The sequence below is a fragment of the Lathamus discolor genome, chromosome 13, assembly GCF_037157495.1.
Source record: "Lathamus discolor isolate bLatDis1 chromosome 13, bLatDis1.hap1, whole genome shotgun sequence".
In the NCBI taxonomy this organism is placed as follows: domain Eukaryota; kingdom Metazoa; phylum Chordata; class Aves; order Psittaciformes; family Psittacidae; genus Lathamus; species Lathamus discolor.
Genome location: NC_088896.1, coordinates 2,354,568 through 2,380,933, shown reverse-complemented (window position 1 = coordinate 2,380,933; position 26,366 = coordinate 2,354,568). Strand labels below are relative to the sequence as shown.

Genomic DNA, 26,366 nt, shown 5'->3' with positions numbered 1-26,366 from the left:
CACAGGAAGCTCATTTTTCACTTCTGAACACTACCTGGAAAGGAGAAACTTTGTTTAGTCCACGCATTAAGATGAGTCTTTTAGTCTCCAAAATTATCTGTCTCAATGCACTATCCAGCTAGGATGTGCAACCAGCACCCAGATCCATGTAGTGGTGTAACCCTGAAGACCACACATCACCTGATGTCATGCTGGCAGACTAGTGGGTTGAAATGGAGAAACATTGGCTTTTCTGAAGTGTGACTTTACTGTTGCAGTGCTCCAACACTGCACCCCTATCCTCTGGGACAAGATGTATCCCAGCATTTCCAAAAGTGAATGCAAAGGATAGAAGGCAGCAAAAGGAGGTATTGATCCACTGGATCTATTAAAAGATTTAGGCATTACAATCCTTAATTTTTAGGCGTCCCATAGCAGAATCCAAAACTTTTGCCAAGTGCCCAGGGTCCCTGTATACTGCACAGTATCAAAGCAGGATATAAAACTATAGCATATTGCAGAGAGAGTCACCCATACTCACTAGGTTCAACCTGCCTTTACCTGGGGATACCCAACAGGAGATATCTGAAATCTTGCCCCTGTCAGGCTTTCAATCCAACTAGAGATTCAGCATTCCCTCTATAAGGTAATCTCATGTCTGTAAACTTTGTTCAGGACTGGACTCAGCTTTCCAAGTGCTTCCCCTGGGGTCTTGGTGAGATAACCTTATAAGCACTGAGTCATCAAAGCCTTTTACTGCAGCATCACATTAAGGGACTCACTGAAAGGTGCACACCATCCTCTGGTAGAACCAACATTGTCTATCGTGTGTCAGGACAGATCCTTCAGGAGAAAGTATGTCTTCCATAGCATCTCTCTAGAGTTAAAATGCTGTATGATTAAGACGATGCTGTGGGGAAGCAGAAGGCAGCCTGGAGCCAAGGTTATCCATTTCCTAGATATGTGCAGTCAAAAGGTGTTACACCTGTGCAGATCACACTAGGAAAAACAGGCTCTGGATTTTGTACCAACCAGTCTTGGGCTGGAGATAGACAACTGCCCAGGAAGTTCAGCTAAAGACACAGTGCTGCTTCATATTACTTAATCAGAACATTAATTCTGCCTAAGGCCCACAGGAAAGTTGTTTTAGGGATGCTCAGAGTTAGGTTGGCTCTCATTACTGTCACTTTATGAGGCTGCTTCTTAAATCTGAAACAAATGGAATGAAACTAGCCAGAAGGCTCATAAGCCTTCAGGCACCAGAACCTGAAATGCTACTCACAGAATCATAGTAGCTCAGAATCGTTTGGGTTGGAAGGGACCTTCAAGCATCATCTAGTTCAAAACTCCTACCATGGACAGGGACATCTTTCAACAGATCGGGGTGCCCAAAGCCCCATCCAACCTGAGCTTGAACGCTTCCAATGATGAAGTACCCACAATTTCTCTGGGCAACCTGTTCAGTGTCCCACCACTCTCATTGTAAAATGTTTCTTTCTTATGTCCAAACTAAATCTCCTCTCTTTCAGTTTACAACCATTGCCTCCTGTCATTGGAGGCTCTGGTAAAAAGTCTTTCTTCGTCTTTCGTATAAGCCCCCTTTATATACTGAAAGGCCAGAATAAGGTCTTCTCAGAGCCTCCTCTTCACCAGGCTGAACAACTTCAGTTCTCTCAGCCTTTCTTCAAAGCCCCTTCCTTCCAGAACACCCCTTTCTGAGTGACGGCTATGTCCACCAGCAAGGCACAAATCTACTGCTTGACTTGCTTGAGCAAACAGTACAGACTGCACAACCTGCCTCCTGCAATAAAGGCTTACCTTTGCAGAAGGGACTGCTTGGGTTTTAGCTCTGAGCTTGTTTACTTGGCTTTCAGCAATATCTGCCCTTTCCTCAGCCTCTTCCAGTTTGTGCTGTGCTTTTCTGAATTTGGAGAGATTGGTATTGGCTTGTTCATCCTGAAATGGCAAAACAAAAGGAATTAAAAATCCCCCTGACAACATGCTGGCACACAGAGATAACTTTTAAACTGACAGTCCTAGAAAACACTGAATAAGTTTTTGCTTCAGTATAGTAACTCACAGCTTCCTCAGCTTGACTTTTGTAGGATTTGATTTTCATCTGCAGTTTGTCTACCAGATCTTGTAACCTCATCATGTTCTTCCTGTGTTCTTCACTCTGTAGAAAGGGAACGTGCAGTTATGCATACTTGGGACATAAAAGATCAGGAGAATTGCTTTCTCTTTACACCCACCTGAAAAGTCAGCTCTTTGACACGCCGTTCGTATTTGCGGATGTTTTTCACAGCCTCTGCAGATCGTTTATGTTCTTCTTCCAGCTCAGCTTCTAGCTCCCGGATCTGGTGAATTAACCAACAGTTGGCTTAAGCCCTCACATAAGACTTAGAGAAGAAAGGCATCTTTGACACCACTGTTCAGCACTGGTACCCACCCTGGCCTCCGTCTTCAAGAGCTGTTTCTTTCCTCCCTTCAGTGCCAACTGCTCAGCCTCATCCAGACGGTGCTGCAGGTTCTTCACCATCTGGTCCAGGTTCCTCTTCATCCTTTCCAGGTGGGCGCTGGTGTCCTGCTCCTTCTTCAGCTGTTCTGCCATCATGGCTGCCTGGAAAGGAAAATGACACCAGAAACTGGAAGCATGTGAAACAAAGCACGCTGTGAACTATCTGAGGATGTGCTACCAGTTCCTAATGATCCTGCCACCGCATTTCCTGCTTTGTGACATGACAGTGGCAGAAATAGCAGGAAAAAGGATAGGAAAAAATCTGCCTCACTGCACAAGCAGACCTTGGAACAAGGACAGGGTAAATGCTCCATCCCAGCCTAGGGTCATTACTGTGACCTTCACTGACACACAGGTGCCCTGTGGTAGAGCAACAGCCACAGCAAAGCTTGGGAGCAGTACATGGCACAGCTGAGGGCTTCTCTGCATAACACACATGCAGTGTGATGGAGTCTCTGTGTTGTGCCTTAGTGCATGCCCTGTTATTGCCACAATGGCCTGGATGACAGTGTTACAGTGCAGAAAACAGTTTAAAACCAGCTATGTTATTTAAGACAAAACTACGACATATTTTGCTCTCAAACATTTGATTCCACAGGATCAAATGAAGTGTTTTAGTGAAATACTGAGTAATGTTGCTTACAAATAATGTAAAATTCAGCAAATTTTGGCAGCAAAATACATTAAAAAGTCTAAATTGAAAACTGTGAGAGTAAATAATGGCATTTAAATTTGATATGTACATGTATGTGTCTAATTCATTATAATGTTCTATTTCTGTTTAATTAGAAGAGAATAAAAATGATTTTTTTTTAATTAGCAAATGGAGAAGTTTTCCTTCTATTTTAACTCCAAATGTTTTTAAGTGTTAAGAGTTTGGTTTGATCCTATGCATCAAAAGACATCAGCAGGTTGTGTACCAGCTCTGTTTCCTGGCTGGAATTCACTGGCCTGTCAAAGGAACATATAGCACCAGTTTTGAATGGAAATTCACAATTTTCAGTTGAAAAGTTCTTCAATAGGATTTGGAAAAGATAAATCTTTAAATTCATTACCTACTTGACTGGTTTCAATACTGCAAGGTTATTTTGTGGTTGACATTCTCCTGCAGCACCGGACAAATCTGGTTTAGACTGACTAAATGTGGGTTTAGTTCATTATGATGACAACAGCCCCAAGAACTCATCTGTCAGCAGGACAAGTTCCCTGTTGTTCTAATCCTCCTCTGAGGGCCTCTTCAACCGGGCCCACAGACTGGTTTTTCTCTGTCCAACTTGTGACAAGAGCATTAACATTACCTCCCTGCAGCAATGCCAAAAATTCAAAGAGAAAAGCACAGTAACATCCTCACATCTGTAATTGCCTTCTTTGCTCTTTCTTCAGCATTTTTTGCTTCATCAGTAATATTTTCCACCTCAGTTTGGATTTGTGCCATATCAGCTTCAAGCTTCTTCTTTGTATTATGAAGGCTGGTATTCTATAAGGGACAAAAAGGGAGGCTTTAAGTGTTTGTATTTGCTCTCTTACACAGTGCGACCATGAATTACTATTACTTTATGAATCTCTAGACCCCCAAAATATGTCTTCCTTAGCAAAGTAAACACCTGGGTATGGAGGAGCTGCACACGTTCAGTGGCATCCATCAGTTCCTGCTCAGCCACTTTCCTGGACCGCTCCATCTGCTCCAGGGCTGCCCGTAGCTCCTCAACTTCAGCCTGCAACAGGTCTGCTCTGCGCTCCACCATGGCCACCTGCTCCTTCAGGTCCTCCTGTGTCCTCAGAGCATCGTCCAACTGCCGCTGCGTGTCCTAAATATGAAGAGCCAGTTTTGTCCTAATGAATTTCTTGGACACTGTGCTTCCAAATAAATCAACCTGAAAGGTAAACCAGGACCTTGAGAACTCCTTGGATGCTTTGTAGGTGTTTCTGTGCCTCAGCAGCCTGGCGGTTGGCATGGCTCAGCTGGATCTCCATTTCATTCAGGTCTCCCTCCATCTTCTTCTTCAGCCTTAAGGATTCACTTCTGCTCCTGATCTCAGCATCCAAAACACCCTGCATTGTCTCCACAGTCCTTTGATTGTTCTTTTTTAACTGGCTGATCTCCTCATCTTTCTCGGCAATCTTTCTGTTGATTTCTAATTTAATCTGAGTCAGTTCTTGGTTGATGCCAAGAATTTTCACCTCTTCATGCTCAAGAGTTGCCTTTAAATGGTGAAAACCAAACACAAAATAAACAGTTCAGAGAACACCATCATTGTGATGGTACTCAGTGACTTACACAAACTCCTAGTTTGTGGCAGTCAACCTTGCACATAGCCACTGCCCAGGAAAGAGAACAGAAAGCTCTTCAGACTGCTGTCTGCTTTTCCCAAGAATATTTAAACTAACTCACCTCCGCTTCCTCCAGAGCTAATCGCAGCTCAGATTTTTCTACTTCAGCTTGTTTTTTGGCTTTCTCAAGGTCTCCGATCATTTTGCCATTTTCAGTAATGTGTTCAGTCAGATCAGCTATTTCCTCTGTGAGATAAGAATGACATCAGCCTGGGGCAGCCAGAGAAGCTGAACTCTCTGCTTTGTGACTATGTTCAACACACAGATGTGCACATGTACACAGTGCTATACATATGTACAGATAAAACCAGATACAGCCAATTCAGGCACAACAACATAGACACAGGGGCATCAGTGTGGTTTCATAGCCCTCCGTACACTGGGAGATATCTGCATGTGTTTATGTCTCTGGGTAGGCCATCAGGGTCTTGTTGTTATATGTCCACAGTTCATCTGTAAAATTCACTTTTCAAGAGGCTGCACAGCCTCTTGAGGGCACCATCCTCACCTGGGAGCAGCACCTAAATGCCCTTGATCTTACATCTCTGCAGTAGATAAAGGAGAGCCAGGACATTGGTTTTATTTCCTTAATCACTTTCCTTACTTGCTGAACAACTTTTGGTGAGACATTTATATTCTCCATTAAAATAGAGAGAATAGCAATGAGAGAGTCCTGTAACTTAGTGTACCACTGGCAGCCACGAGCACGCTTGTAGAGCATGGCTTGCAGTGGTAGGACTGTATATAGCTAGTGGGAAACCAGAGCCAAACACTTACGTTTGAGAGCCTTGTTCTCCCGTTTGATCATTTCAAGCTGATCTAAGGTTTCCTCATAGGCATTTTTCACTTTGAAAAGCTCTATGGTTAGTGAGCGTGATTCTTTAGAGAGAGCTTCCCGCTCCAGTTGGCTCTCCTCATACTTTCCCTTCCATTCTGCCATGACCTGAAAGACATTGTGTTTCATTTCCTGCTAGTAGAGAAAATATTATTTGTCGTTATTTTCTGTACTAGATAAACACTACAGTCTCTGAAAACAGGGCAAATCCCGCTCGCCATGCTCTAGAGGAGCTTCTGATTTAGTCCCAATTTGATTTCAGTATTGACTTAAGTGAGGAGTATTAGTTTGGCCTTCTAGAAAGGCTAGACTTAAAAGATACTGTGCTCCCTCCTCACCTTATCAAAGTTCTGCTGTTTCCTGTTAAGGGCAGCAGCCAAAGTGTTTGCTCGCTCTCTGTCCACTGTCAGATCCTCCACCTCCCCCTGCAACTTCAAGTTAAACTTCTCCAAGGATGTACACTTTGAATTCACAGTCTCTGCCTGCTGCCCTGCTTCCTGGAGACGCTGACAGAGCTTTTTCCTTAAGGAATATAAAGAAAACAAGCATATGATTCAGAAAATCATTGTATTATCATAGAATCGTAGAATGGTTAGAGTTGGAAAGGACCTTAAAATCATCTAGTTCCAACATTATAGTTATGAACATGATTTCCTGAATACAGTATCAGAAGTAATTGTTTTCATTAAGTGCCTATACAAACCCCAGCAGAATAATTTAGGTCAGGCTACTAAAAGTAGGTCTATGTTCCGCACAATGTACGTAACATCTGGACAGCTCAGTTCAGCTACCACGTACTTGGCCTCCTCCAGCTCCTCCGTGCGCTGAATGGCGTCCGTCTCATATTTGGTTCTCCACTGGGCCACTTCGCTGTTGGCCTTGGACAGGGCACGCTGCAGCTCCGCCTTGGCTTCCTGCTCCTCCTCATATTGCTCCCGGAGCAAGTCACAGTCATGGCGAGCAGACTGCAAGGCATGGGCCAGTGCGTTCCTGGCCTAAAAAGTTACCCATAATATCATGTGTGTATGTTAGCCGTGACCAGCAGGTGACACCCTCACCATGCACACTAAAGATACAGTCACTGCAGCTTGGGCAGAAGACAAATGGCCAGAGCTTCATAAGTGTTCAGGCAGCTTTCTTCGGCTGCAACCAATTCTTCTCAGCTCTACCACTGTCAAAGACCAAGGGTGGTGCTCTCACCTTGGCATGTGCTGTAGCTTTTCTTCCCTGGGGCTACAGAAGCAAAAGAAATCATATAGACCCTTGCTTTTAAAGTCAAAAAATTTCACCAAAACTGAAACCACTTTTCACATGTGAGGGACATCCTCAGCAAAGCGCTTAAACAACAGTGCTCCCTCTACACATCCTGCCCAGTGTAACTTTATTGGGTTAGACTGTAGGCAAAATTACTTACAAACTTCCAGAAGTGTTTTTTAAGTGAACTGAGGCCCTGATTCATTTTGAATCCTTAGCATGTGTGCAGTGGTCAGCACTACCTTGCTCTCTTCCTCTAGCTGCCTCTTAAGCTCTTCTATTTGCTGTGCAATTGCCTGCTTGCTCCTGGCCAGCTGCACAGTTACGGTTTCCTTCTCTTCGAGCTGACGGCTCAGTTCAGCTGTGACAGGAGAAGACAAGTTTCCAGCACTGTCAGGATTAAACATTCTGAAAACAGGTATAATATATAATAATGCATAACAATAAGCAGTAACAGATAAATGAAATCACACATTGCATCTTTATCTGACCACTTGTTACCATTACATATATACTTTTACCATTCTTATTTTACCATTCTCGTTGTGTATGTTTTTTTACCATGCCATCTTTATCCTCAGAGTAATGCAGGGTTTAGTAATGAAATTATGAGATAGATGTAACTGGCACTTATCTCCTTCAATATTACTCCTATTCTGCTTCTGTCATAAGCTTTACTGTTCATTCAGACTTCCATATATGCATTTTTAACCCACAGCTCTCTCAACTTTAACTAAGTGCGTACCACTTACTTTCTCTAGGGTTTCAAACCTTCTTAGTAATATCCTGTACTATCTCCACAACTGATTCCAGATAGGCTTGCCTATGTTTTTTTTCCACACAGCATTTGCAATATACGGTGCAGAGCATTTGGGCACTCAGTGCTACAAGGAACCTGATTGATCACTGCTGCTGCCAGAGGACCAGAGCTACCTGTGGCTCCATCAACAGGACTGTCTAGTGTGAGGCATGTGAGGGGGTTGGAACTGGATCATCTTAAGGTCCTTTCCAACCCAAATCATTCTATGACTCTATATATCCTAAAGTTTCACTTCATAAGCTTTACAAGAACTGGAAAACATTTATTCTACATCACCCTCTGTCCTGTGGGCTGAAGTAACAGCTCCTTTCTTGGAGAGGATTGTCACCTCTAGAATTCTTGGATCTGCTTGTAGCCCTCTAAAATTGTCTTTTTCAGACTTCCTGAGCCAATTTAGGTTTTTGTTAAGCTTTCCATTTTGCTATAAGATTGCCCTAGCACTATGCACAATGACATTACAACAACGTGGTCAGATCTACAGCATCATCTTATAAGCACGGTCACTTCAGAAAGGTTGCTCAGAAGAAAGGAAGGAAGAATGTGGTTATAGCCTGTGTATCCCACATGACATTCTCCATTAAAAATGCCCTTTTCCCTGTTAAGGGATGGAGATGCAGGAGTCACAGATCACAGCCAGTATCTAGTTGAACACCTTTTATTAATAAAGTCCCTACAGTTATTAGCCTCAAGCTGTTAGTGCCCGGCAACTCTGAACAGAGGACAGGTATGCATTCTTTCACAGCTCACTCACACGCACATTCACTCATCTCTCTCTAGTAGGAGCAATACCTGAAGGCCAAACCCAGCTCTTTGCTCAGAAGCAGTCTTAGTCAAAAAGACCCTAAGGGGCTCCTGGTTTCATCAAGTGATATATTTAATGCTGTAGTCTTTGTATACAGCAGCCACCATCCTCCTGGATGTGGTCTCAGTTATACAACCCACTGTTGATACTGTTGATGGCGTTTGCCAATGGCTTTGGGCTGGTTTGACAGGTCTTAGTGTTCTAAGTTTAGCAGTTCTTGTAGATTCATCAGGACTACTAGCCTCCAGAGATTACCAGATTTTGGCAGACTTTCACATGCAATGCCCTCTTTGCCATGCTGTTCCCTTTTAACTGTATTACCATCCATATACAGATGTGGCTATAGAGCTCATTCACATAAATCCATATGAATTCACATAAAAAGGGGTTTCATGGCAGGTGTAGCTCTGTGCTTCAGCTGCTAGAAAAGCAAATGTCAGCACTCCATGACCTGCTGTTGTGTAAAATCCCTAAAATTCAGGTTAGTTTAAAGTCAATTCAGTGGCATTTTGAGATGCCTGACCTCGCAGTCAACCAGACCAAGGAGCATTCATGCTCATCGCACTCACTGTTGCAACAAGTCTGCATGGGAGCAGTTACAAGCTTCATGAGAGTAGCACACACAGAGATACTGTACACACAGTGAATATGTGCACTCTTGGAGGAGTAACTGCAGTTCTAACAGGTTACTCAAGTCATTTTGGACAGTCCTCAATTCCCAGTGGCTCTGCATGGAATCAGCTATGTCACATCATTCTAGGAATTAGTCACCTAAGCAAATAATGCTTGCAGTTGGCATCGGAACTTTAAAGTGTCACTCATGGACTCACTGCCTTGGATTTATTTCTAATGCTGTCTGTGCCTGTACCAATGAGTCTGGAAGTAGAACGTGCACCCCGGGTACAAGTCTCACTCACAGCACACATTAGAGGGCATGGGAAAAAATATGCCCTCAGGATCTTTGTGCCTTCCTTACCGGACTCTGTCTGAAGCTGAGCTTTTTGGATCACCATCTCATTCATGTTTCTCTGGTTTTCCTCAAATTTGGCTTTCATATCTCTCATCTGGTCTTCCAGAGTGTGGTACATTTTTTCCAGATGAGCCTGAAAGGGAGTAAGAAAGGGGAATCTGTGTATGTGTGTTCGTAATGTATTTACCTCCCGCAGACAGAAACAAAGCCAGTGCAAGTATTTAACTTATAAAGAAACACCTTGGACTTAGTAATGGTCTCTGTACTACTGGCCAAGCTGTCGATCTCCATCTTCAGCTCACTCTTCTCCTTCTCCAGCTTCTGCTTCACTCGCTGCAGGTTGTCGATCTGCTCCCCAAGCTCAGCGGTGCTGTCCGCGTGCTTCTTGCGCAGGGCAGCAGCCGTGGCTTCGTGCTGCAGCGTGGCCTCTTCGAGGTCACGACGCATCTTCTGGAACTCGGCCTCACGCTTCTTGTCGAGATCACTTCGAGCACTGGTGGCTCCCGCAGCCTCTTCAAGCCTTTGACTGATTCCCTCAAGTTCATTCGACAGCTCATGACAATGCTTCTCAGCCTTCGCCCGCACCGCCTTCTCACTCATGGTCTCCTCTTCCAGCTCTGCCACACGAGCCTGTATAACGAGGAAACAGCGCATCAGGAATGAATAAGGGAACAGACAATTCAGTGCTTAGTTTAACACGTAATTGTCACAGTAGAATACCACAGCCACTGTTTTGGAGACTATAAGCACCTGCAGCCTGTGGAGGACCCCATGATGGAGCAAGGGGATGCCCAAAGGAGGCTGTGACCCTGTGTGAAGTCCACGCTGGAGCAGGCTCCTGGCAGCACCTGTGGCCCCGTGGAGAGAGGAGCCCACACTGGAGCAGGTTTGTTGCAGAACTTGTGACCCTGTGGGGAGCCCACACGGGAGCAGTGTAATCCTGAAGGATGCACCTCGTGGAAGGGATCCACCCTGGAGCAGTTGGTGAAAAACTGCAGCCAGTGGGAAGGCCCCATGCTGGAGAAGTCCATGGAGGACTGTCTCCTACGGGAGGGACCCCATGCTGGAGCAGGGAAGTCCTCCCCTGAGGAGGAAGCCATGGCAGAGGCAGTGTGGGATGAACTGACCAGGAGCCCCATTCCCTGTGCCCCTGTGCTGCTGGGGCAGAGAAGAGAGAGAAAATGGGAGTAAAGTTGAGCCTGGGACGAAGGGGGTGGGGGGAAGGTGTTTGAGATTTGGGTTTATTTCTCTTTACCCTACTCTGATTTGATTGGTAATAAATGAAACTAATTTCCCCAAGCTGAGTTTGTTTTGCCCATGATGATAACTGCTGAGTGATCTCTCCCTGTCCTTAGCTCGACCCATGGGCCTTCACTGGATTTCCTCTCCCTGTCCAGCTGAGGGCAGTGACAGAGCATCTTTGGTGGTCACCTGGTGCCCAGTCAGCGCCAACCCACCTCACTTTTGTGGAGAAAATTATTACAGCGTATTGAGGCAACTACTGTGGCTAAGTCAGCAATTTTACGTTACCAACCATGGACAAGCATTTTTCAGGCTACTGCAGCTTAAACAAGCAAAAAAAGTAGTGCCAGAAAGTCTCTTGCCTGCAATTCTCTGACCTTCTTCTGCAGCTGAATACCTGAACTCTGCTGTTCCTCAATTTTAGTTTGCATCTCGTTAAATTCCAAGTCTTTCCTGTGAAGGAAATGTTCTTTTAATAAAGAGCAAATAGGCCCAGAGAAAAGCCAAATGATAAATTTGTTCCTTTTTTTAATCATACTTCCTCAGTTTTTCATCTAAGTGGTGCTTATCATTCTCCAGATCCACTGTGGTTTCCTGGGCAAGTTTCAAGTCTCCTTCAAGCTTTCTCTTTGCTCGTTCAAGGTCCATACAAACTTTTCTTTCTTGTTCAAAAGAGCCTTCAACCTGTAACATGAACACATATAAGGATGACTGATGGAGCGACTGAAGAATCTGCCCCTTCTCCTTGTGTTGAACATGCTTACATTGTTCACTTGTTGCTCCAGCTTGATCCTGGCTTTGGTGAGGGTATTAACTTTGTCCTCCTCAATTTGCAGGTCATCCAGTGCCTGCTGATGGGCTTCATGTAGGGCCTTCTTCTCCTTGTCTAACTTCACAACAGTCTCATCTAAACCTGTCATTTCTTCAGTTAGATTTTTAACCTATTGTAAGGCAAAATACTTGAAGGTCACTAATAATTTTGGCTTTTCCATAGGCCAGTGATCACACAAAGGCAATAAACTCATTGCTAGACTACGTGGTCAAACTGTACAGCCTTTCTGCGCATATATTACCCTTCTGAAGCCACAAAGCAACACAACTTGCATTTTAATGCATTATTGCATGCTCACAGGTTGGTTTTTCTGCACAACAGAGGTGACCAGATTCTGCACCAGGCCCATAGACCATGTTACTGTTCAAGCTGGCTGCACGTCACATCCTATCTACAGACACAGCAACTATTAATAAGCATGTAAATAGCAGAAATAAAAAGTACCTTGTTTTCTGTGGCATGCTTTTCTTTTTCAGCTTTAGCCAACGTTAACTCAAGGTCATCAATATCTTTCTTCAGTTCTGAACATTCATCCTCCAGTTTCCTCTTTCTGGCTGCCAGATCAGTATTTATCCCCTCTTCATCCTCCAGTTTTTCCATTACCTCCTTTATTCTTGCTTCCAGCTGGAATTTGGCTTTGATCACCTGGTCACATCTTTCTTCAGCATCAGCCAGATTTTCATTTTCCTTTTTACAGAAAACAGACGTGTTTCATTGTTACACATTGGAACCGACACAGAAACCATGTGCTCGTTGGGCAACTGGGACATGAAATAATACAATTTCCATTCAGCCCCTTCCTGAACACTCAGACAAAACTAATGTAATTGAGGAGCCAAAAATGGTCTTAAATTACTTACAATCTGTACTTGCAGCTGCAGAGCCTTTTTCTCTTGCACCAGAGTCACCATTTTTAGTTCCAGTTCTTTCCTCTTGGTTTCTGATTTAGCCAGTTCTTCTTTTGTTCTCTTAAACTTTTCCTTCATCGTGGCCATTTCTTTCTCACTTTCCACACTTTTCAAAAGGGGTTTTAGCTTGAAGTACAGCTTCATCCAGGGCCAGTGCTTGACGTTCATGAATGTACGGATGTTGTACTGGATGCAGAAGATGGACTCCCTGAAATCAAAGCGATCCATCAGTACTGTGAAAAAAGCACATCTTGAGAAAGCAGACCTCCCAGAAGACACACACCTATGGTCCACCATTCTTTTCAATTCAAGCCTCCTGAGGTATCCCCTGCATAAAGCCTGTGTCTGTGTGATGAGTTTTCCCAAGCAATCATCTCGCATCTCTTCTAGGACACCCAGCAAGCCTGCCTTAAAGAACACCTGCAAGGAAAGAACAGAGATCAGTCACTGCTGGGCTTCTATCTGTGAATGATTTCAATGATTCTAACAGTGAATGATTTCAAATGGTAGGGAAAAAAAAATATTACCTTAGTGTGTCCAAATTTGTACTGAGTATGATCTATCTCAATGGAAGACAGCAACTTTTCACACGCCTTCTTGTTGTCCATAAACTGTCCTTCTGGAATGACAGCAGTGTTCAGAAGGCGGTATCTGACAAAATGAAGGGAAAAGCTTAATCATCAGTCTCATGGTAGGGCACAGGATGCTCCAAGAAGTATTACAGAATCATAGAATCATGGAATAGTTAGGGTTGGAAAGGACCTTAAGATCATCCAGTTCCAACCCCCCTGCCATGGGCAGGGACACCTCACACTAAACCATCCCACCCAAGACTCCATCCAACCTGGCCTTGAACACTGCCAGGGATGGAGCATTCACAACCTCCCTGGGCAACCCATTCCAGTGCCTCAGCACCCTGACACAAAAGAGTTTCTTCCTTATATCTGATCTATTAGATGTGTCTTTATATTTTGCATAGCTGTTAAATAACAAAACATTCTTTTCCTAAGAATCACATCATTGACTTTAGCGAGTCTAGCAAGTTTAGCAAGTCTCTTCTCACAAATGAATTCGGCTCAATGCAAATACAAGAATGATATTACAGACCTTTGTTTAAAATCCCCATATAATATCTTGTTAGGAAAGCCTTTCCTGCAGATTCGAATCCCTTCCAGGACACCGTTACATCTCAGCTGGTGCAGAACAAGCTTGTGATCCATCAGGCCTGGGACAGAACATCATGGAAATAAGACCGACTTTTCTAGCATTGGTTAACTGGTCCTCCTGCCAGTTTCTCATCTTTGTTGTGTGAATTACCTGGGGTCTTTGTTTCATTGGGAATGATACAACGCACAAAATGAGGATGGGTTGTTCGCAAGTTGGACATCAGCTTATTTAGGTTTTCCTGTGAAAAAGAGACCATGTGCAATCTCTATCTTACTTCAAGACATATCTCAGGATAATTTGACTCTGATGGAAAATGAAACTTCACAAGTGTTTTCTTACTATTCTAGTGAATATTCTACAATCCTGTACAGGCATCAGCACAGTAAATAGCTACTAACAGTGGATACAAGTGATAAACTTGCCTCCTGTCTTAAAATGAAAAGATGTCCTTAGTGGTTAGAAGCTAATTATAAGAGCTATTAAACAGGAGAAGGATTGAAAGAAATGCACAATGTTCCGGGATACCAACAGTGGTCTTTCCTGATCAAACTTTTGATCAAATTAATTGATGGGTTCATTTGTTGGTTCTGATAATTAGATATATAGAGAGATATTATATGTATATATAGATACACATATTAGTTATGTGTATTCAAAAGAGAATTGAGCCACAAAATCAACGTTTGTCTATGACATCAGAAGTCATCTGCTCCGCAGCACAGTTTTTGTGAGCATTGCATTTCCTTAATCATCTCATGCAATAATGATAGATGGCCCATGTCATTGCCAGCGGGATGCAGCACTCGTCATCCTGCCAGGAAGGGCTAAGTGACTTCCTGTCCCCAGAATACACGTGTCACAACAACATCAAGGAACTGCAACATGTAAGTTGTGGCGCTCACACTGACTACAATGCACTGATTGCCATACAACATCCTGTACTCAAAGAGGCACATCCTGGAAGAAGCCAATTGCAGCCAGATGAGGGCAGGATGTTGTTATCACCGAAGGTACTAACACCAAAAACCAAACAGTTTTGGCACCAAAGCCAAAACAGCCTTTGGGGTGTCTTGAAACTGTGCAACCTGATAAAAGCACACGAATTCCCTTCTCCACCACTGGACCTCATCAGCAAAGCAGAATTCACACTAACCTTTACCAGATCCCAAAGGTAACATTCCACAGCATTGTATGGCAACAAAGATGAAATGGTGACCTAGTGCAGAAGGTTTGACAAAACTGCCTTCCCAGTGTTTTCTGCAGCTGGCCCAAGCTGTGCCAGAGAACACACCTACCCGAAAAAGTACAGAGACAGTTTGGAAGGAAGAGCCCTTTTTCTTGGTTCCTTTCTTCTTAATCCCACCACCTTCAGCTGGAAAATGAGATGACAGTCCCATCTGAGGTACTGCTGTAGATCCCTTTGACAGCACTATAATTGTGCATCTAATACATAGAGCATGAATACTGACTTAACACTGATTCAAGTCAGGTGATACAGTTGGAAATACCAGACAGGAGACATGATTCTCTGATCTTACCTTCATCTGTGGAAGCAAAATCAGCATAAAGATTGCACAAAATTTTCATAGATGACTTCTGGTACAACCCAATGACAGTTTCATTCAGAGGGTCTTTGTTCTTCTCAAGCCAGCCAGTGATGTTGTAGTCCACCGTGCCAGCATAGTGCACCAGGGAGAAGTGGGCCTCAACCTTGCCTCTGCCAGGCTTTGGCTTCTGGAAGTTGTTGGACTTGCCCAGGTGCTGGTCATAGAGCTTGTTCTTGAAAGAGGTGTCAGTTGCCTTGGGGAACATGCACTCCTCTTCCAGGATGGAGAAGATGCCCATGGGCTGAATACACAAAAGGTGTTTTCAAATAAGATAAATTCAAGCCATAATAATAAAGAAATGCTAAAGTACTGGAAGTACTTTATGGATAATTAACTTGGGAAAAGCAGGGAAGCAAAGTTTTTTATGAACAGCTGACAAGGTATTCCAAAGCACCAGATTTTCATAAGTAGGGTTTTGAACTACCCAGACATTGGCTGGAAAACTAAGAAAGCCAAGCAAAAACTGTGCAGCAATTTCCTGGATTATCTACAGCAACATCCTTATCCAAAAGGTGCAAAAAGCAGTCAGACATGAGGCTTTCTAACATCTGAATTTAACTGAGAGGAAAACCTGAAAAGGAACCGATATGCAAAGACAGAAGAGAAGTGGGGTAAATATGACAATGTAATGACAACTCCTAATGGTGCATAAGACAGAGCAGAGAAAAAAAAGCAGTGTCTTTTTAGAAGGCAGAATACATTTCCAGTTGGTGGATGATCAGTCACAAGTGTTAGGTTTAAAGGAAGGAAGGAGGTAAGGAGACCTGGAAGCTTCACAGAGAGACTGCATTGAAGGCACTTGGTGCAAATGCTCTTGAGGATCCCTTCCAGTTCTGATCATTCTGATTGCAAACGCTGCATGAGAAACTTACCTTCTCAATGAGCTCAATGCAGGCAGCCAGGTCCATCCCAAAGTCGATGAACTCCCACTCAATTCCTTCCTTCTTGTACTCCTCCTGCTCCAGCACGAACATGTGGTGGTTGAAGAACTGTTGCAGCTTCTCATTGGTGAAGTTGATGCACAGCTGCTCAAAGCTGTTGAACTAATATTTGAGTAAATGTTTTAATATTGTTAAGCTGACACAAATAGATTTATTTCATAGAGTTACCAAGGCAAGGTCAGATAGAATATCCCTGAAGGGTTTTGGTAACAGTGTAAAGAATATATCATGGGCTGTCCTGGCTTACAGGAAAAGTGCTGTGCATGGTTGATATAGTCTGCACTGGTAATGGTTTTGGGTGACCCTAAATACAGATTCTGTGGGAATGGAGACGGCAGCTTCATAGCTTTGCTTCTGCCATTTCTTTTCTCTTATGCAGTGGGTGATGGACCTACAAAGGCAGAAGTCATTTCAGAGGGATTTGCCCTGTTCTTGGGGGCTGCATTGGGATGAGGAAGAGGAAAGGTCAGAAAAGTCAAACAAACAGAAAAATGCATTTAAAAAGAGTGTAAAAGCAAACCTCAAAAATCTCAAAGCCAGCAATGTCTAAGACCCCAATAAAGTGCTGTCTTGGAAGCTTTGTATCCAGTTGTTGGTTGATGCGCATCACCATCCAGAAGAAGAGTTTCTCATAGACTGATTTGGCAATGGCATTCACTGCGTGGTGCACCTGCAGAGACATGGTTCACACAGCTTTGTCAGGGCACTGCTAGTGCACCACCAGAGCAAAACAGCCCTCCACCATGCAAAGATGCTGTCAGCCCACAAAGTGCACTATAGGCCTTAACGGCCCTGACCATCCTCAGCTGTGACCTGCATCCACTCCCATCTCTTAGGGAAATGAGGTCCCTGCTGCTCCCTGACACCCACCTGATGCACTGTTTGGCCCTTCATGACGTAGTCATGTCCCACTTTCACCCGGGGATAACACAAAGCTTTCAGCAAGTCTGCCGAGTTCAGGCCCATCAGGTATGCTGCTTTGTCAGCCTCTGTAAAGCAATACAAAACCAGTGAGTGTACTGATGATGGACCAACCTGATCTAGTTGAAGATGTCCCTGTTCACTGCAGTGAGGCTGGACTAGATGAGTTTTGAAGGTCCCTTCTAACCCAAACTATTCTATGAACAGTGTTTTTCCCTTCAAGTCACTTCTCCACAATGTCACCCAAGCAGATCAAGTCTGGGTGTGTAACCAGAAACTGGGCAGCACTACCATAACATGTGCCAGCACAGGGTCCTTCAGCAGAGCCACTGGGAGTAAAGTGGATGCAGGAAGTGACTCTACAGGGTGGTAAGTTGAAGGTTGAACCTCCTTTTCATTTCCATCAAAGAACAAATTCTTTCCCAGAAGAGTCCTTGCATTTCTAGGGAAAAACGGTATGAAAACAGTTGGAAATAAGCCTCTCCAAGCCACAAAGGTTTTACCTTCTGTGCCATCTGGCTCTGCTTGCTCCTCACGTGGTTTCTGCCTGAACTTCATGTTTCCATAGTGTAGAATTGCCCCTGTCAGCTTGTAAATCCCCATTCTCTCATCAGGGCTGAAGCCCAAGATGTCAATGGCTGCCTGCATACCGGAGAGATCAGCTGGTTATAGTGGCGGTGATAGCAAAAGTGATACTGTCTCTCCTTGCTAAATGTACTCACATCTGTGGCAACAAGCTCCTCCTGGTCATCAATGCTGGCCACAGAAATCTCCCCTTGGCTGATGAATGGGTAGTCGTATGGGTTGGATGTGATGAGGAGCATCTCTGAAAGGCAAATGAAGGAGTAAGAGCCAGATCATGGCAGTGAAAATGAAACAACAGCTCAGCAAGTTTTCACAGGTTCTTTTTCCTTTTGCATCCCCAAGCTCTTGGTTTTCTATTGAGAGACAAGAAAGACAGAGTAAAGGCATTCATCTGCCTTCCACTGCATGAGCAGGAAGTCCCGGGCAGCTTCTCTGTCCTGCCAGTTCAATATGCTCTGAACTGGAGCTGAACAGTCAGCACTGTCAGACAAGGAAGAAGGGACATCCAAATACAGCTTTAAGAAAGTTACTTTAAGGTGAGACTTGTACATGCTTATCCTCTTATATGACATAGAATCATAGAGTCACAGAATGGTTTGGGTTGGAAAGGACCTTAAGATCATCCAGTTCTAACCCCCTGTCACTGGCAGGGATGCTTCACACTAGACCATGTCACCCAAGGCTCTGTCCAGCCTGCTAGAGATGGAGCATTTACCATTTCATTGGGCACCCTGTGCCAGCACCTCACCACCCTCACAGGGAAGAACTTCCTTATATCCAACCTGAACTTTCCCTGTTTAAGTTTAAACCCATTACTCTGTTTTGTATTACAAATTGAGGCCAAAGTTTACAACTTATTTTCAGCCCCCAACCCTATGGCAGAATAAGAGAAGTGAAGGTGTGCAGATGTGCAGTGGGGTTGTGCAGCATGCAGGAGGTGAAGCCCTCCACACACTGAAGATAAATCTGTGTCCTTGTACACACATCCAGCCCCCTGGCACATGGCAGTCTCTGTGGGAAGGGAAGAGGGAGGTGGTGAAGTCAGGAGGGGACATAGTGGGAAGACGAGCGTAGGAACTCCACCTCGGGAACTGTTCTGTGGATAGTTAGGAGGGATGGGCAGAGCGGAGGGAGGAGAAGTGCAAGTAGTTCAGTGTGTGCCAAAAAGGGCTGGGATAGATGTGGGGCACAGGTAGAGTATGATATGGCAGTGGGAAGGGGGAAAAGGCTGGAGGGGCTATGCTGGAAACAGGAAGAACTTTTGCCCATACAGTGGAGAGTTCAGATAGGTGGTTTGTAGATCAGGGTATGTGCCCATCCTGCACCCAGACAACTCTAACCTTTCTACTGAAGATTATTCACAGTATCTGGCCCATGAATGCTGGAAATTCCACACCGGCAAGAACAGCAAAGTGTAAGGCAGAGTAAATAGCCACTGCTGCACCTCACCTGAATACAGTTTGCATAAGAACTTACCCAGCGAAGATAAATTGGAAGTGGAGTAAACCCTAGTGCGACACTTACACAGAGAGAACAGTGCTGTGGGCAGCTTTGGTAACCTAGTCATCATAGAATAGATTCATAGAATAGCTTGGTTTGGAAGGGACCCTCAAAGCTCATCCAGTCCAACCCCCTGCAATGAGCAGGGACATCTTCAACTACGTCAGGTTGCCCAGGAACCATGTCCAGCCTGGCCTGGAATGTCTCCAGGGATGGAGCATCCACCGCCTCTCTGAGCAACCTGTGACAGTGTTTTACCACCTTCATTGTAAAGAATTTTTTCCTCACGTCCAGCCTGAATCTCCCTCTTTCAGTTTCAACCCATCACCCCTCTCCTGTCACAACAGGCCCTGCTAAAATGTCACCCTTCATTTTCCTCACAAGCCCCTTTCCAGCACTGAAATGCTGCTCTAAGGTCTCCCGAGTCTTCTCCGAACTGAACAACCACAACACGCTCAGCCTTTCCTCATAGGAGAGCTGCTCCAGCCCTCTGAGGGGTGATGCTGGAATGCAGATGACACAAGTAAGAACGTGAACAAAGCTTCACCGCTTCACACAGCCTGAGGCACCTGCCTGAAGGGGAAGCTGGATGCCTGTGACACACAGTGCCACTGGACCCTCTGTCACTGAGCTGGCATATTCAGAGAAACGATTTTCCTGTGAAATGGCACCATGTGGTGGCTGTCCTTACCAAGCAGCTCGGGCTTCTTGTTGGAGAGGATCTGGTAGAAGATGTGGTAGCTTCTCTCCGCTTTCAGCTGGAAAGTGACTCTTGACTTTTCCAACAGGTCTGTAATATGCATGTACATATTAATGTTTCAAGCATCTCTTTACTTTATAGTAAAGCAATAAACCCCCGTCATTTACTCACAGGTCTCAATGTCACCAGAGGCCAGTTTTCCAGAGGTCCCAAAATGAATACGAATGAATTTACCCTGTCAAGCAGACAAAGGCAGTGGTCAGGGCAGCATTCTCAGGTAGCATGCCAGGTTGTTTTCTCTCTTGAATCTCAGTCACAGCATTGACAAATCAGTCTGAATTAGAAGATCGATAAAGGGCACAGTTTGTTGCAGCCCAAGTGTTCAAGGCCAGGTTGGACACAGGGGCTTGGAGCAAGCTGCTCCAGTGGAAGGTGTCCCTGTCTGTGGCAGGGGTTGGAGCTGGAGGAGCTTTAAGGTCCCTTCCAACACAAACCAGTCTGGGATTCCATCATCTGACAACCAACCAAGACATTTGTCAGCAAGAACTTTTCTCTCAGCGCAGTGGCTCCCAGTTGCGAGTAACAAGCAAGCAAGCAGGGTTAGAAATGCAGGAGGGCAGAGAGAAACACAGTGACTCACAAAGCGCGAGGAGTTGTCATTCCTCACAGTCTTGGCATTCCCAAAGGCCTCCAGCAGTGGGTTAGCACTGAGGATTTGATCTTTGAGTGTTCCCTATGAAAACAGGTGAATAATTACAGAGAAACACCCAGGGCTATGTGATAGGAAGAAGCGACCATACTGCTGTTCACCTTGTTACATGTGCAACCATGTGCCCTTCGTTTCAGCTGTACAGATTTACTACAGCATCTTTTTGACTACAGCACCAAGAACCAGCAATGTGTTTAAATGGTAAAGAATTCATTTTCCTCTTATTCAGGATTTCTCCCCTGCTCAGAGCTCTCATCTTTTAGCCACATGGATAGACTGCTCTGTGTGAAGAAACTGGAGCTCCTGATTCTTCCTGGAGACCAATCCCCCAGGCCTGGTTTCGTTCCACTCTGGCAGCTCGTATTTGTGATGGTCCTAACTGCACATCAACCCCTGGTTCTACTGCCTTCTGAGGGGGTGGCTGAAGCTAATGGAAGATGTTTTGGGGTAAATGTTTGTTACAAGTGCTGCCCTCAGCCACAGGTCAGTAACATCCCAACTGCCCCTCTGCCAAGCCCTTCTTCCTCACACCTTCATCCAAGACTCCTTCTTCTTGGCTAGGTCTCCACCTGCTGCAACTGTGGCAAAGTACTGGATGACACGCTTTGTGTTCACAGTCTTCCCTGCTCCGGACTCCCCACTGCCAAGAGAAAGCACAGAGTGAAAAATTATCTGCCCCCTTTTTGTTGGAGACAGAAGTCAAGGGGGCAGATGTACTTACGTGATCAGGATGGACTGATTTTCACGATCTGTCAAAGGAAAAATGCCTGCAGTCAGAGAAGCTGTAGGGAAAAGTGCTGGTTCTCTGGCAACCCTGAGTGTCCACTGAATTGAAAGAAACAAAAACTCTGCAAGCAGAACTGAACAGATGCATGGTCTTTTTCTCCTCCCTCTTCCCCTCCCTGCACTGCACTTTATGTCTTCTCCACTTTTGCTCCATCCTGCACTCTCCTTTTTTGCTTCTTTACCATTATTTATTACTTTTTACTAACATAAAGAATAACATTCTTTATCACTATTTAGAATCATAGAATCATGGAATAGTTTGGATTGGAATGGACCTTCAAAGCTCATCTAATCCAACCCCCTGCAATGAGCATGGGTATCTTCAACTAGATCAGGTTGCCCAAAACCACATACAACCTGGCCCTGAATGACTCCAGGGATGGGGCATCAGCCACCTCTGGGTAACCCGTACCAGGATTTTACCACCCTCACTCTAAAGACTTTTTTCCTCACATCCAGCCTGAATTTAGTAAGGGCCAGGATTTGATTCAAATTAAAACCATGTATTTTGGTAAAAATGTTTTTTCCAGCTCTGTTCTGAACCTACCTGCTGTTACACGAAGCCACGTGCTGGTGTGCTAAGGACTTCCCAGATAATGTGTCCTATCCAACTGCAACTGCCCTTTGCAGTGGTTCCTGTTATGGTGCTTAGCTTAGTACTTGGGCCAGAAATACAGATAATGTGCAGTACAACAGCATAGCACTTCAAGAATAAAAAACCTAATTCTGGAGACAGGGAAAACTGCGTGGAGCTGGGTTTGCATCATCTAGAGATAAAATAAGCACATCAAATTCTACAGTACAACAGTTGGGAGCTCAAGCAGACAATCTGCAAGATGACTCAGGACAAGGAACACTGTAAGAGATGGAAGAGGCAGCTGAGCCCACGGCAGGTGAGGAATGGCATTTGGCAGGAGCAGTGTTTCTGACACGGCCTTTTTTCCTCTGAGTCTGGTCAAACTAGAGCCACTCACCAGTCAGCATGAACTGATAGGCATTGTCAGAGATGGAGAAGATGTGTGGAGGGGCCTCCTGGCGCTTCTTGCCTCGGTAGCCAGCCACCACCTGCGGGCTGTACACCGGCAGCCACTTGTAGGGGTTGACGGTGACACAGAAGAGACCCGAGTAGGTCTGTGGGGAACAAAACTGGAAGAGTCACTGCAGTCATCTCCTGGCAGCTGGATTTTCTCCTCTGCCAGGATAGGGAACTTACGTAGATCATCCAGGAGCTGTAGCGGTCCTTGAGGTTGTAGAGGACGGCAGGTTCATGGAGGTGAGTCAACATGGCCACATCTTCAATTCTGTCAAACTTAGGTGGGTTCATGGCATAGACATCATCAGGTTTGACAGCAAGTGTCTGTAATTCAGAAAGAAAGAGGTGACCCAGCAGCTCTCGATGCTCCTTCCATGTATGCACACAGAGACATGGGCACAGAGAAGTAATAACATCTGTAAGGCTGCTCTAATTCACAGTTTTCTTCCTGTTTCACTGTGCAAAATGAGACCATGGCTATTGCAGAGCAGACACTGATGCCAGCCAGGAGTTCTACGACACTGGCAAATTTACAGCATGTAAGTTTATTGTCCTGGAATTGCTACAAACACACAGACAGCATTTGTGCTGGAGCAGATCTTTCTACACGTTGTTGCTCCTTATGAACTTCAGGTCCCTGCTGCTCATAGCTGAAATGGCCAGGGGCACAACTGCCTGTGGCTGGTCTACCTGTCATCGTCCAAGACTCACACTGCACTGTGCCTGAAGACACTGCACAGGACAAGTACAAGAGCAAATCCTTCCTAGGAACAGAATTGTTCCGCTCTGGCCTGTTACCATTCCTAGTTAAGCAAAGGCTCCAGCTCTACCAAAACTAGCTCTCCTTGTAGGTGGTGTCCTGTCACACTACCAGAGCCTCTGGATGTGGGGGCAAGGGGCAGATGTGCAGGAAAGCAGATGTACACCGGTGGCAGCAGCTTATCTCAGGCACACTGAATGAAGGAGCCTGAAAATCCTGCTGTCATTTCACAGAACCCCAGCCTGGTTTGGGTTGGAAGGGACCTTAAAGCTCCTCCAGCTCCAGCCCCTGCCACAGGCAGGGACCCCTTCCACTGGAGCAGCTTGCTCCAAGCCCCTGTGTCCAACCTGGCCTTGAGCACTGCCAGGGATGGGGCAGCCACAGCTTCTCTGGGCACCCTGTGCCAGCGCCTCAGCACCCTCACAGGGAAGAGCTTCTGCCTAAGAGCTAACCTGAACTTCAGAAGAAGGCAGGAAGCTCTGAAGTATCAGGAATTATTAGAAAAGAAAGAGAGAAAAGAAGAGAGTGTTACGTAGGATGTGTCCGTCAGTCCATTCCCTCTTTTGTTACTGTTTATATCCTCTTCAGAACGATATAGTTGTAGTGGAAATGCTCCAGAGAAGAGAAACAAAGATGGTCACATGTATGAAACAGCTTCTCTATAAGGAAAGCATAACTTGATTGGGATTTGGGAGCGACAAGGAGATGCTTTTGCAGTCTGCAAAGTCAGGAATAGCAGAGAGCCATTGGCTATGGTGAGGAAGAATTAATATTTCCTTGCGAAAAAATAAGTTGAAACTAGCAGGCTACACACTGCAGAGGAAAGGAAGCACTTTACACACATACTCCAATTTCAAACCATGTAAATCTTGCCCACAGGACACTACAAAGGCAAAAAATCTCAAATGGATCTAAAGACCCAGCCCCCAGGAAAGCAGGTCCTTACACACAGGTGCCTGTGCAGGCTCTGCTCCGTCACATCCCTGGGACTGCTGGAGGCTGGGCTGAGCCAGTGGATGGCTGCTTTATTCTTTACTTGCTTTCTGAAGGAGCTTGTAGCACCTACTGCCAGGATGCTGGGTGCTCTGGGCCGCTGCAGCTGTTTTTACAGCAGTTATCAGGCCATGAGCTGCTAAGACCTGTCAGCATTTTGCAAGATTAACACCTTGGAGGCTGCTCGGAGACTGCAACCAGTGACACTTCACAAGCAAAGGGGACTTTCAAAGTAGCTGCCTGCTCTGCTACCAGTGAAGGAAGAAGTTTATCAGGGGGTACGACAGGGCTACAAGAGGAAGAGTTAAAAGCAGAGGCTGAGAAATGTTAGGACTTGCAAGGCTACAACCAAACCTGGTTTTGAGCACTGCCTTATCTTTGAAGCCCAGAGCAAGAATAACTACCCAAAAAACACCTTCATCCCAGGATCCTGAGCAATGCTTTCCTCTGGAAGCTGTGCTGGTCCCAGAGGGCAGGGCAGGGTAATGTCCTGCCTGAGCCAGCCTCACTCCTTCTGTGCTCCTTGTCCTCCCTATCAGACATCTCAGCAGGGCAAGGAGGAGGACCAGGAGGAACGCACTTACTCTGCCATCCTCTGTCTCGACAGTTATCTTCCCATCCTGTGCAGCCTTGATCTTGCCTTTGGTGTACACCACCTCGGGGTCAGCCACAAAGCAGTAGGTCTTGGCGTCAAACGGCTGGTTCTGGGCTTCGATCCTCTCCTTCTCTGATTTGCGCAGGTACGGCGCAGCCTCCCCAAAAACCTCCATGTCAGCGTCTCTGCTCATGGCTGGAGCTGAAAGACAGACCCTGCTGTGGCGGTCTCCCTCCGAGAGCACCCTTCCCACCTCTCAGATGTGTGCTGCAAGGTCTGAGGGAGATATTTGCCTCTCAGAGCTGGAATGCACCAAGCAACAAAGAGCTGCCACCCTTCACCGCCCCAGGGAAAGGGGGTCCATGCCTGAAGGAGCAGGAGGGTTCCCTGGGGATGTGTTAAAGGGGAAAGATCTCTGAAGGCTTCACATAGTCCTTAGTAAAACTGAGGCCCTGAAGCTCATTTTAGTTCCAGTTCTTTACTTATGATTTCCCCCACTCCCTTTTAACGTGGTGCACAGTGGCAGCAGGCAGGAACAGACACATGCCATGGTCCGTTAGAGCGGATCATGCAGAGGGAAGAAGGGGACCTGCTCACAGTGAGTGCAAGGGAAAAGCCAGCTCAAGCCAGTCTGGGCAAGCTGTTAGTTTCCATACCTTAAGTTCTCACCTTAAGGATCAGTGAACAGAAGGAAGGAACAGGCTGACATCTCTGATCTCTGAAAGAGAGAGTGGAAAGATCAAACTCCAGCTAAACTACATCCTCTCTGATGGCCCAATACCCCTCCCTTACTGCAAGCAACCACTCCAGTTGAGGACCAGAGAAGTAAACTGCAGATACCAGCCCTTCCCTAGCCAAGGAATGACCCAGCGAGGAACCTACAGACTTGCGAAGCTCCAAGCATGGGGAACAGCAGCACTGGAGGAGCCCTCCACCCCTCTGCAGGTCACTCACAACATGGCCATAAGATCAGGAGGCACCAACAAGGGCTTTCTCCCTGACAGCTTTTATAGGCTCAGCCCCTTCCCTTAGCTCGGCCCCTTCCCTATATTTGGAAGGAAGGGATCGACGCTCCTGCCTGCTCACCAATTCCTGTTCATCTTCTGCCATATACAGTATGCAAAGAAAGGAGCTGCTCTTTTTTTCCAAGTTTAGTAGCTTTGGGACCTGGCTGCGGTTTGTAACCTCTTTGTTGTGGGATGTCCTCTATTGGGAACATGCTCTCCTGACAGCTATGACTGCAGATGGCACTTCTCTCCTACCTGCTCTCACCTAGATGTCAAAGACGTGATAGTCCAGAAGGGACCTGCCCCACTGCTGCTGCTCCTGGGATGCCTGGGCAGAGTTCACAGTGGGAAGGGAATGCAAAGCAGCTGCGTGTGGGGTGGAGGGCAAAGCCATGGGAAGGGAAAAAGGGGATGAGGATTCATGCAGGATCAATTACAGCAATTCCTGTGGCTTTCCCATCACTGTATGGATCAGGGAGGATGGGAGGAAAGGCCATGACTGGAGTATAATGTGACAAACCATGGCAAAATACAGGCTCATCAGAAAGGACACCCAAATCTACGCAGGTCT

General features: G+C 45.6%; 1 pseudogene; it reads right to left on the bottom strand.

The window, feature by feature from the left end:
• Window positions 1-1,730: 1,730 nt before the first annotated feature.
• Window positions 1,731-24,981, bottom strand: LOC136021500 (myosin-3-like; annotated as a pseudogene).
• Window positions 24,982-26,366: the final 1,385 nt, after the last annotated feature.